The sequence below is a fragment of the Orcinus orca genome, chromosome 13, assembly GCF_937001465.1.
Source record: "Orcinus orca chromosome 13, mOrcOrc1.1, whole genome shotgun sequence".
Taxonomy (NCBI): Eukaryota; Metazoa; Chordata; class Mammalia; order Artiodactyla; family Delphinidae; genus Orcinus; species Orcinus orca.
In genome coordinates this window covers 53,640,767-53,650,705 of record NC_064571.1, presented here as the reverse complement: position 1 = coordinate 53,650,705, position 9,939 = coordinate 53,640,767, and positions in this window count along the sequence as shown.

The following is a 9,939-nucleotide window of genomic DNA, read 5'->3' as shown; positions in this document are numbered from 1 at the left end:
ACCAACCACAGGTTGAAAATATTCCCCCCAAAATTTTCCAGAAATGTCTAAAAAGCAAACCTTGCATTTGCCATGTGCTGGCAACTATTTCGATAGCATTTACATTGTATTTTACAACTATTTACATAGCATTACATTATAGGCATTATAAATAATCTAGAGATGATTTGAAGTTTACAGGAGAGAAGATGTACATAGGTTATATGGAAATACTACACCATTTTATGTAAGGGACTTGAACATCTGTGAATTGTGGTGTGTGTGGGGGGGAGGGGTGTCCTGGAAACAGTTCCCTGCAGATATCAAAGGATGACTGTATTTGGAAATGTAAGACATACTTCTAAATAATTAATGAGTCTGAAAAATCATAGTGGAATTAGAATATACTTAAGATCAAATAATAATGAAAATATTTTATCAAAACTTGTGGGATACAGCTAAAGTGGAATTCAGAGGCTTTAATTGCTTATATGGGAAAAGAAAGTCTGACAATGAGCTAAGAATCGGACTGAAGTTAGAAGACAAATCCAAAGAAGGTAGGGAGAAGGAATTAATAAAAATAAGATCATAAATGAATCACATGTAAAACAGAGCTACAGTAGAAAAAATGGAGCTCAAAAAGCAAAAAGTTCATTCTTTGTAAAAACTAGTAAAATTCTAAAACCTATAGCAAGGCTGTTAAAGAAAAACATCAGGAATAGTCAATTTTAAGAATAAACAATGGAACATAATTATAGATAAAGCAAAGCAAAAAAAAAGAATATTATGGATGCTTTTGTGCCAGTATGAGTTGAAGAATATTAGATGAAGTGGATATTTTCTTATAAAAATAATAATGATTGACTCAAGAATAAACTAAAAAACCTGAAAGGTGCTATAATCACTAAAGAAATTTTATCAGAAGTCAAACATTAGAATGAGATGGTTTTACAGGTGAATTATACAAAAATTCAAATAACAAGTAATTCCAAACTTACACAGACTTTTTCAAACAAGAGAAAAAGTGGGAATACTCCTCAGCTCACTTATAAGGCTAGTATAACCTTGTTACCCAAATCAGGCAAGTAATGTAAAGAAAAGAAAATTACAGAGCATTATCAGTCATGAGCATAGATGGAAAATATTAGAAAACTAATTCAGCAATGCATAACAGTTGATAATATTATTTTGTGACCAATACGAGTTTATCCCAGGAATGCAAGACTGGCCAACATTTTTTAAAATCTATTAATTCATTACCCACATTAACAAATTAATGAAAAAAACTATGTGATTATTTTTTATAAAATCCAACAAACAATGAAAACTAGAATAGAAATTCCTTAACCTAGTAAAAGGTAACATCAAAAGCCCACAGCAAATATCCTATCAAGTATTAAATGCATTGACTTTAAAATTAGTAACAAGACAAGAATGCCTACTCTTACCACTTCTATTCAACATTGTACTAGAGATTCTAGCAATTGCAATAAAACAAGACAAAGAAGAAAAAAGGTATAGAGATCAGAAGGAAAAAGCAAAACTAATTGTTTGCAGTATTCCAGTATTTTGTGGATCCCAAAAGAATCCACAGCAAACTATTAGGCTGAATAAACAGTTTATCCAATTTACCACAAAGGAGATCAGTACACAAAAGTAGAATGCATTTAAGCATACCAGCAAAAACAAAATGTAATTTTAAAATATACCCTGTATAATAGAAACCAAAAATATAAGAATAAATATAACAGAAGGTGTCCAAGTGCTTTGGAGAAAGTTATAAAATTTATTGAACAAGATAGAACTCAACAAGCTGATCATAAAATTTATATGGAAGAGCAAAGGGCCAAAAGACACTTTTAAAGAATAATAAATTGGAGGGTCTTGATATACCAAGCATCAAAGTTTTTCATAAAACTGAAGTAATAGGACTCTATTGTACCAACACAAAGACAGAAACAGAGAGACCAGGAGTCAATGAATACATATATGGGAAGGTGGTATATGACACAAGTGGCATTGTAAATCAGTGGGGAAATTCTTCAGTAAATTCAAACTGGATCCCTGTACACAAAAGTCAAATCCAGAACTTAGACGTGAAAGGTAGTCCTGCTGTCCAGTATCAGAAAACAGTTTTCTAGATTTTGTCTGGTTTCTTAACTGTTTAGAGCAGTAAGGTAAGTTTGGTTCCTGGCAGTCCATCATGGTCATAAGTGGAAGTCAAGTGTAGTTTTGTAGAGTTTTCCTCTTCCCACACAGTCTGTTTCCTCCACGTTGCTTTTATGTTTGTTTAGGTCTCTGTCTTCCTTGTTAGTTTTCTTCAAATGTCTGGCCTTTTTTTCTTTCTGCTTACTCTTAATAGTGTGGGGAGACTATTGGAAACTCTGCTTGTTTTGGTAGACAAGTTGACCATGAGTTTCATGTAAGGCAGAGGTTATCAATAGTAACATTACTGATGTTTTGGATTGGATAATCCTTTGTTGTGGGACGCTTTTCTTGTGCATTGTAGGATATTTAGCAGCATCCCTAGCCTCTACCCACTAGATGCCAGAACCCCCAACCCTACCAAGTTTTGTGAAAATAAAAAATGTCTCCAGACATTGCCATATGCGTCTTAAGTTGAGAATCACTGATTTAGGGTGATTCTATCTAAGCTGTTTGCAAAGGGACTGTTGAAGTCAGTATATTTAGATACTTCTTTTTGAGGTGGCCATATTCTCCACAGAATAGTCCTCCAATTTCTCTTGCCTAAGGATAAAGTGGAAGAAAGCAGGAAGCCTTAGTATTCGATATACAGGCATTCACTTATTTTTCCTGTTTTAAGTACTTCATACCGACCCTCAACTGTGCCTGGTTTTCCTCCATCCAGAAACCATCTGTTTACCCATCTCTGGAGCCTAAATCTCTAGACTTTGGCCAGAGTGTGGGACAGGCAATCACTAGTGATGTGGAGTATGGGGAGGGGAGAAATCCAGGAAGCTACGTAATCCTCAAACAGCCTTCATTCAACCAGTCTTCCTTATTTCAACACCCTGTTTCACCCCACTTCCAGAGGCACCATCAATCCTTGAGTCTTTTGAGGATTCTGGAGTGCATATAGAATTTATTTTTATCTTTACTTAATGTCATTTACAATTTGGTCTTTCAAGTTTGCCAAGTCCATTACTATTTGCTTTCTACCCTCCAAAATTTGGTTCCTTTGGTATCCTCTTTCACTCTCTTTATCCTTAGGATTTATGCCACCCCCTTAAGCGCCTTTACTGTATTTTTATGTGAGGAGATGGAGCAGGATAAAAATTAGATATGTTTCATTCCACTGTCTTTATCCAGAAGCTTCAATTCCATATACTTTTGATAGTTGTCATGTTTCTAATTGTCACCAGACATTTACCCTTTGGAATGTGGGCCGTCAGGTGGAAGGGAACAGATACAGCCTTTATTTCCTTCCCCTCTTTCTATTTCTTATAGATAATATTATAATTGGGAGGTGAGAATGAAGAGAAAGATGTTAACAGAGGATATGAGAGATTAACTGATTGAAACTGAAGTTCATGTTGAAGGGTTATGGGAGATATGAATACAATAAATAGATAAGGTGGGACCAGATTATGAAGCCTACAATAGTGATTTGAATATATCATATTGGATCCAGGAGGCAGTAGAAAAGCATTATGGACTTTTCATCTGAGAAGTGATTTGATGAAAGTAGGTTTTATAAATATTAATCTTAAGAGCTCAGATAACAGATGGACAAGAATAGGGAATGAGTAGAGGCAGAGGAGCTTTCCAGGAGACTGTGGCTGATATCCAGATAGAAGTGATAAACTAGGCCATAATGGGAGGGATGGGAATGGAAAGGACAGATTTAAAAGTCATTGACAAGGAAAATTTGATTGTATTTGTTACCTCCAACAGGTATAGAAGTTAAATAGATCACAGTTGAATGTACAGAATCTCATATTCATGGGTGGTAGATCTAAACACATTAAATAAACTGTTGGTGTGGCAGGAAATGTGCCTGTTAGAGCACCACATGATTCAGTCATTGAGAAAAGGCCCAATCAAGACAGCTCAAGAAAAAGGAAAGGGAGGCTGTTGAGAATTCACAGAGGGGTCTCATTGGAATATAAACATTCCTGAAGAACAACCAGCCTTCTGGGACTGGAATGAAACAGAAACACTTTCTCTGTTTTACTTCGGCTTTTTCCATGAACACATCTTGTACAAGGCCCACAGATGGCTATTCTAATCCCTGAGGCCGTGTGACCTTTCTGGCTACATCTCTACCACCAACTGCTTCTTCCCTCTAGTCTTTCAGTTAAATTACTGAAAGAGAATTTGGACCCAGCTCCACCTTTCATTTCAGGGCACAAGTTACACATACCTGAGCAGCCAGCAGTGACAGAGGATAGGTTGGGGAAGGGGTGGTTACACAGTGATGTCCAGTCAACACAACCACAAACACAGCAGGCACATTGACCCACCCAGGTGAAAGAATTGTTTTAATTAATCTGAATTAGAAAGGAAACGGAAACTTTTTGGTGTATAACCTTACCTTTTAGAGTTGGTGTCAGCTACAGAATCCCCAAGCTACCTTACAAAGCCACCATGAGTGGTGGAAGTGTGAAAAGATTATAGGATTGGCTTAGTGTGCTTATTCCTTCTATGTAAGTAGTTTGCACTTCAGACTAAAAACTCTGTGAATCCAGCACACAGGTCTGCTGCCTGCGAGCCAACTGGCCTCTTTAACCAGACAGTCCTCATCCAGGCTTCCTTATGTAATGTTTGTAGAAAAAGGGCACAGTTTGCTGACCAGTAGACCAATACACCGTCATCATGGCCCCACAGAAACTGGTCTGCTGTGGTGCTCCAACGAACTCATAATTTTTTCAAATGAGCTTATAATTTTTCCACATCTGTGCAGTTGTTCAAGATTACGGGTCAGCAAACTATGATTCACAGGCTAGTTGCCTATTTTTGTATATAAAGTTTTATTGGAACACAGCTATGGCCATTCAGTAATAGATTGTCTATGGTTTCTTTTGTGTACAGTGGCAGAGTTGCAAACCTAAAATATTTACTACCTGGCTCTTTAAGAAAAAGTTTGCTGACCCCTGTTCTAGATAGTTCTAGAAATGATCAGCATTTTGGGGAAAATCTTGGGTAGATATAAAAGACTAGCGGCTGCACAGTAGTGGTACAGTGTTTTCCCACACTGCTGCTTTTATTGTTTCTTAGCTCCTTAATCACTTCATGGACCACACTTAGGGACAGAAGTCACTCAGACATCTCTCAAGATTGTCTTATTGGCCTAAACTCATTATTCTACATTCATAGATTAAACTATTAAGTAATTTGATCTAGATGACTAAAACAAATGTCTTTAGTCTGCTCTGATTATTTACCCTCAGATTTTATTTTCTTGCTACATTCACTCAGAATAATAGTATGTAATTATTTCCTGTGTGATCTGGAATGTCGGGGCCTCTTGCCAAATGCAGTCCTTTGATTTGTTTCCACAACATGGAGCTGGCCTTTAGTTGATGTGGTTGAGGTTCCCCAAACAGGATATTAATTTTCACACAGCTGGAGAAACATAATCCTATTTCATGATTTAGTGGGCCAAAGATCCTTCTGCCTTCTCTCACTATCCTTCATTTATAAAATAAATGTTAATTTGGTTTCTTTGTGGATCGTTTGCAACACACCTGTATTTTCAAGGAACTCACCCCATACTCAGGTGAGCATACTCAGCTAAGGTAGCCCATTTGGAACAAATGAGCTTTGGCCAAGAGTTTAATGATAAAAATACATTGCTTGGGCTTCCCTGCTGGCGCCGTGGTTGAGAGTCCACCTGCCGACGCAGGGGACACGGTTTCGTGCCCCGGTCCGGCAAAAGTTCTAATTTCGGTCTCTGGTGTCTCCTGCATGGTTTTGCCAACAAATTCTTCTTCGCCTGAGATACAGCATCTTTCAAGTCAACTGCTATCCCTCTCCAAGAGGTGAGGGGGAGCAAGTTTGCGGCTGTCGCATTGTGAAGGACCCACCCCACCCCCACGCGTTCCTTCCCTAGGCTCCTGATTCAGCACAAATTGAGAAACAGGGAAATGGAACATTCTTGCCTAGGCTTGCAGCACTTAGCTCTTTTGAATGAGAAAAATTTGTGTTCATAATCACCAAATTTGAAATGTATGGCTACCGGAAATTCGGGCTGTTTCAGAGCCAGATCAGATGCTCCCTGAGCCCTCTCCCACAGCCTGTGGCCTGGCCTCTCAGTGTCTGCCCTGCCCCCAGAGCCCTGGTGCTACTTCTCTCAAGTTCTACCTGTTCTTTCTTCTTCTACCCGGAAAGCCTTCTCTGACACCTCAAGGCTTGGCTAGGTGTCCTGCCTCAGTGTTTCACTACAACCTGCATTTTCCCCATCATAATATTGGCATTGCTCCTTCTGTCTTTCCATGGGCTCCACCCCCATCCCCAACTAAATTATAAGATCTTGAAATCCAGCGACCATGTCTTTTCTGTTCAGCAAGACTCAGATAAATTCACCAAGACCAAAACAGGGTTGCTTGTTCCCCAGTGCATAGCCCAGCATAGGAATTCAATGATTATGAATGAACGAACGAACCGAACAAACTTCAGATCTACCTAGGGCAGGAACATCAGAATTAGAGGTACCTTTCCAACAGCCCCAGGGGCAGGGAAGTTCCAGAGAGAGCCGTACCCCGCCTGGCAGTGCATAGCGCCTTCCCTTTCTTCCCATCACCACCCTTCCTCTCCCAACACCCAGTCTGGAGGCTGGAGAGCCTTCATGTACCACAAAGAGAGCTTTCATCCTTCACCCCATCCCTAGAAAAGATCCCTTTATTATTCAGCATTGTGTCTAAAAGTCATTTAGCTCCGGATGCAAGCACTGCAGAAAACATGGAGAGCCTTAGAAAAACTGCACCACTGCTGGGGGTCTTATTTTAATTATTCTATGAAATTTCACTCTTTGCTTAGTGTCTGATTTCATTTGGGGCTGGTTTCCTCTCTTGCAGGCCCTGGACCCATGAAATCTGTATTAATTTGTATACGTGGCAGAAGAGTATCAGCCAATCCCTTTCCCTGTGTTTAACCTCCTTCTTTCTTCCCCTCTCTCAGGAAGCTAGCATAGTTTGTGCTTCTTACCCAGAGGAGGGATGTGATAGCTAGAAGCAGAGAAATGAGTGTCTTCCTGGCTTTTGGTCTCAAAAGCTGCCCTTAGGAGAAAGAAGAAAAATTACACCATAGACAAAATACTTGGAGGAAAAGATAATAAGAGTAGAAAAGAGCTCCTGAGTCCTAGGGGGATGAATTCATGGGAAAATACCAAGGGCAAGAGACGTTGCTAGGTCCTGTGTGCTACTCTACAGGCTCACCGTGGAAAGGTGGCACAATCCCAGATGTTTGTATGGGGCCTGGGAATAGAGAAGATGTGTTCCTTACATCCTCAGTAGAGCCCCAGGAAGGTTGCAAGACCTCAGAGAAGAAGTGGGTGCATGGTGGGTCACTGCTGAATGGGCTTTAGGCAGCAGAATTTTCCATGCCCCCGTGAGACATAAAGCATGTCTCCTTGTGCCCAAGATGATGCCAGAGAAATGGAGGGTGCCTCTGAACCTGAAGGGGTCATGCAACCAGGATAAAGGATGTCTCAATAACTACCAGTGTATTTGGTAGAATGACCTTGAGGACCAGATTCCTCACTCCCTCCACTCCCCCTCCCCCACTGCATACCTTGACACCTCATAAACCCCTCCCAGGAACTAGACACAATCCAGGGGAAAGGGGAGGTTGACATCTACAAATTCACTGAGATTATGTTACTGACAGTGCAAAGAAATGGAAGATTGAAATAAAAATTGCGTTATATTTCTTATATAAATTTGTGGATAAAGACATGTATCCACTGCTCGTATCTTATATTTAGGGATGACATTTCCCACAGAGGAGCAGTGCTCAACTGGCCACTAAAATGTCTTCTTAACAGGTTTCAAGGTTCTAGAAACCAAATGGTGAGTGTACTATCCAACATATGCCATGAAAGTAGAGCCAATAACAGGGGAAACTTTCTCTCCTAATGGTAAGATGTCCGAATTCTCTGACCCAATCAATAAAGTCAAATGGGGCTTCCCTGGTGGCACAGTGGTTGAGAGTCCGCCTGCCGATGCAGGGAACACGGGTTCGTGCCCCGGTCCGGGAAGGTCCCACATGCCGCGGAGCGGCTGGGCCCGTGAACCATGGCCGCTGAGCCTGCGCGTCCGGAGCCTGTGCTCCGCAACGGGAGAGGCCACAGCAGTGAGAGGCCCGCGTACCGAAAAATAAAAAAAATAAAAAAATAAAAAAATAATAAAAAATAAAGTCAAATGATCTGACAAGTGTAAAGACTGCATTTCAACATTGAAAAAACTGATTTTGCTTAAACTCAAGCTTAATATTAACTCTACTTTTAGTTTCAGCTGATTAAGAAAATACATAACAAAAGGCTAAGCTATATTCAGCAACATTGTAAGATAATTTCTTTTATTCATCATAAAAACACTTACGCATATTTGAGAAGTAATCCATATGGATGAGCACATTTTTCATTCAGTCTACAGACAGAACATGTACGTGGGTTTGCAGATCCTGTGAGGTAACTCTACCACTCCCAGAGGTCTGAGGTCCACAAGTTGGGACCTGCTGGGCCAATTAATTTGAAATCAGTCTTATTTGGAAAATCCAAAATGTATGATGGTGATGCCTTACAAAAATACCTCTTTTAGTATTCCAGTCTGTGGACTCTGGCAGAAATAATAGATTTTTGCAAAACAGATCACTTTTTTTTTGGCTGCGTGGAGTCTTCGTTGCTGCGAGGTGGCTTTCTCTAGCTGTGGCGAGCGAGGGCTACTCTTCGTTTCGGTGCACCGGCTTCTCATTGCAGTAGCTTCTCTTGTTGCGGAGCACAGGCTCTAGGCACATGGGCTTCAGTAGTTGTGGCGCGCAGGCTCAGTATTGTGGCACGCGGGTTCAGTAGTTGTGGCTCGTGGGCTCTAGAGCGCAGGTCAGTGGTCGTGGCCCACGGGCTTAGTTGCTCCGCAGCATATGGGATCTTCCCGGACCAGGGCTTGAACCCGTGTCCCCTGCATTGGCAGGCGGATTCTTAACCACTGCGCCACCAGGGAAGTCCTGATCACTCTTTTTTGTTTGCAAAATCTTCATACCAGCTGAATCACAGCTTGCTTTTCACTTCTCGTAACACCTTGCAACATCGCAAAATATTTGCTGGAGTTTGGGAAGGGCGGCTACAGAATTAGTAAACTGAAAGGAAGCCTGCCTTCACTCCCACCCCTGTCAGCACCTTCTGTTCTAGCAGACCGAAAGGCAGCTTGAGAACTCTGATTGCTTCTCCAGATAAGGACAACTCTTGGCACCGTTGCCTGGGGCAAGAATGGAAGCAAAGGAAACATTAGGGAGTTGTGCAGGTGCCAGTACATAATACTGTCACTTCACAGAATGAAATTTATAACTGACTCCATGAAGGTAAATTGCTATGGCAACCAGCCTTCTCAACTTTTGTATCTGTAAGTGAAGACAATATGGGCCATTTCTATTTGGGAGTATATAATCTGGGTTTAATGAATAGCTACCATGCTCTAACTCCTAGTACTAGGCTCATATAATGCTAAACCAGGACGGGACCTTTGCAAGTATCTAGTTCACATCCCAGGTTTATAGACGGGGAACTGATACTCAGAGAAGTGATGCTACACAGCCAACATGTCTCAGACCTGAGCCCATGTTTCCTCACTTAGTTTTCTAGTGCTCTTTTCCTTTCACCATGCTGCCTTTCTGAATGGACTCACCCAACTTCCGTGAGTGGATAAGAGAAATGGGACCACAGTTAGACATAGGGCCACCATCATTTCTTACTGAGATGTCAAATCAAGTATTATGGATATGCTG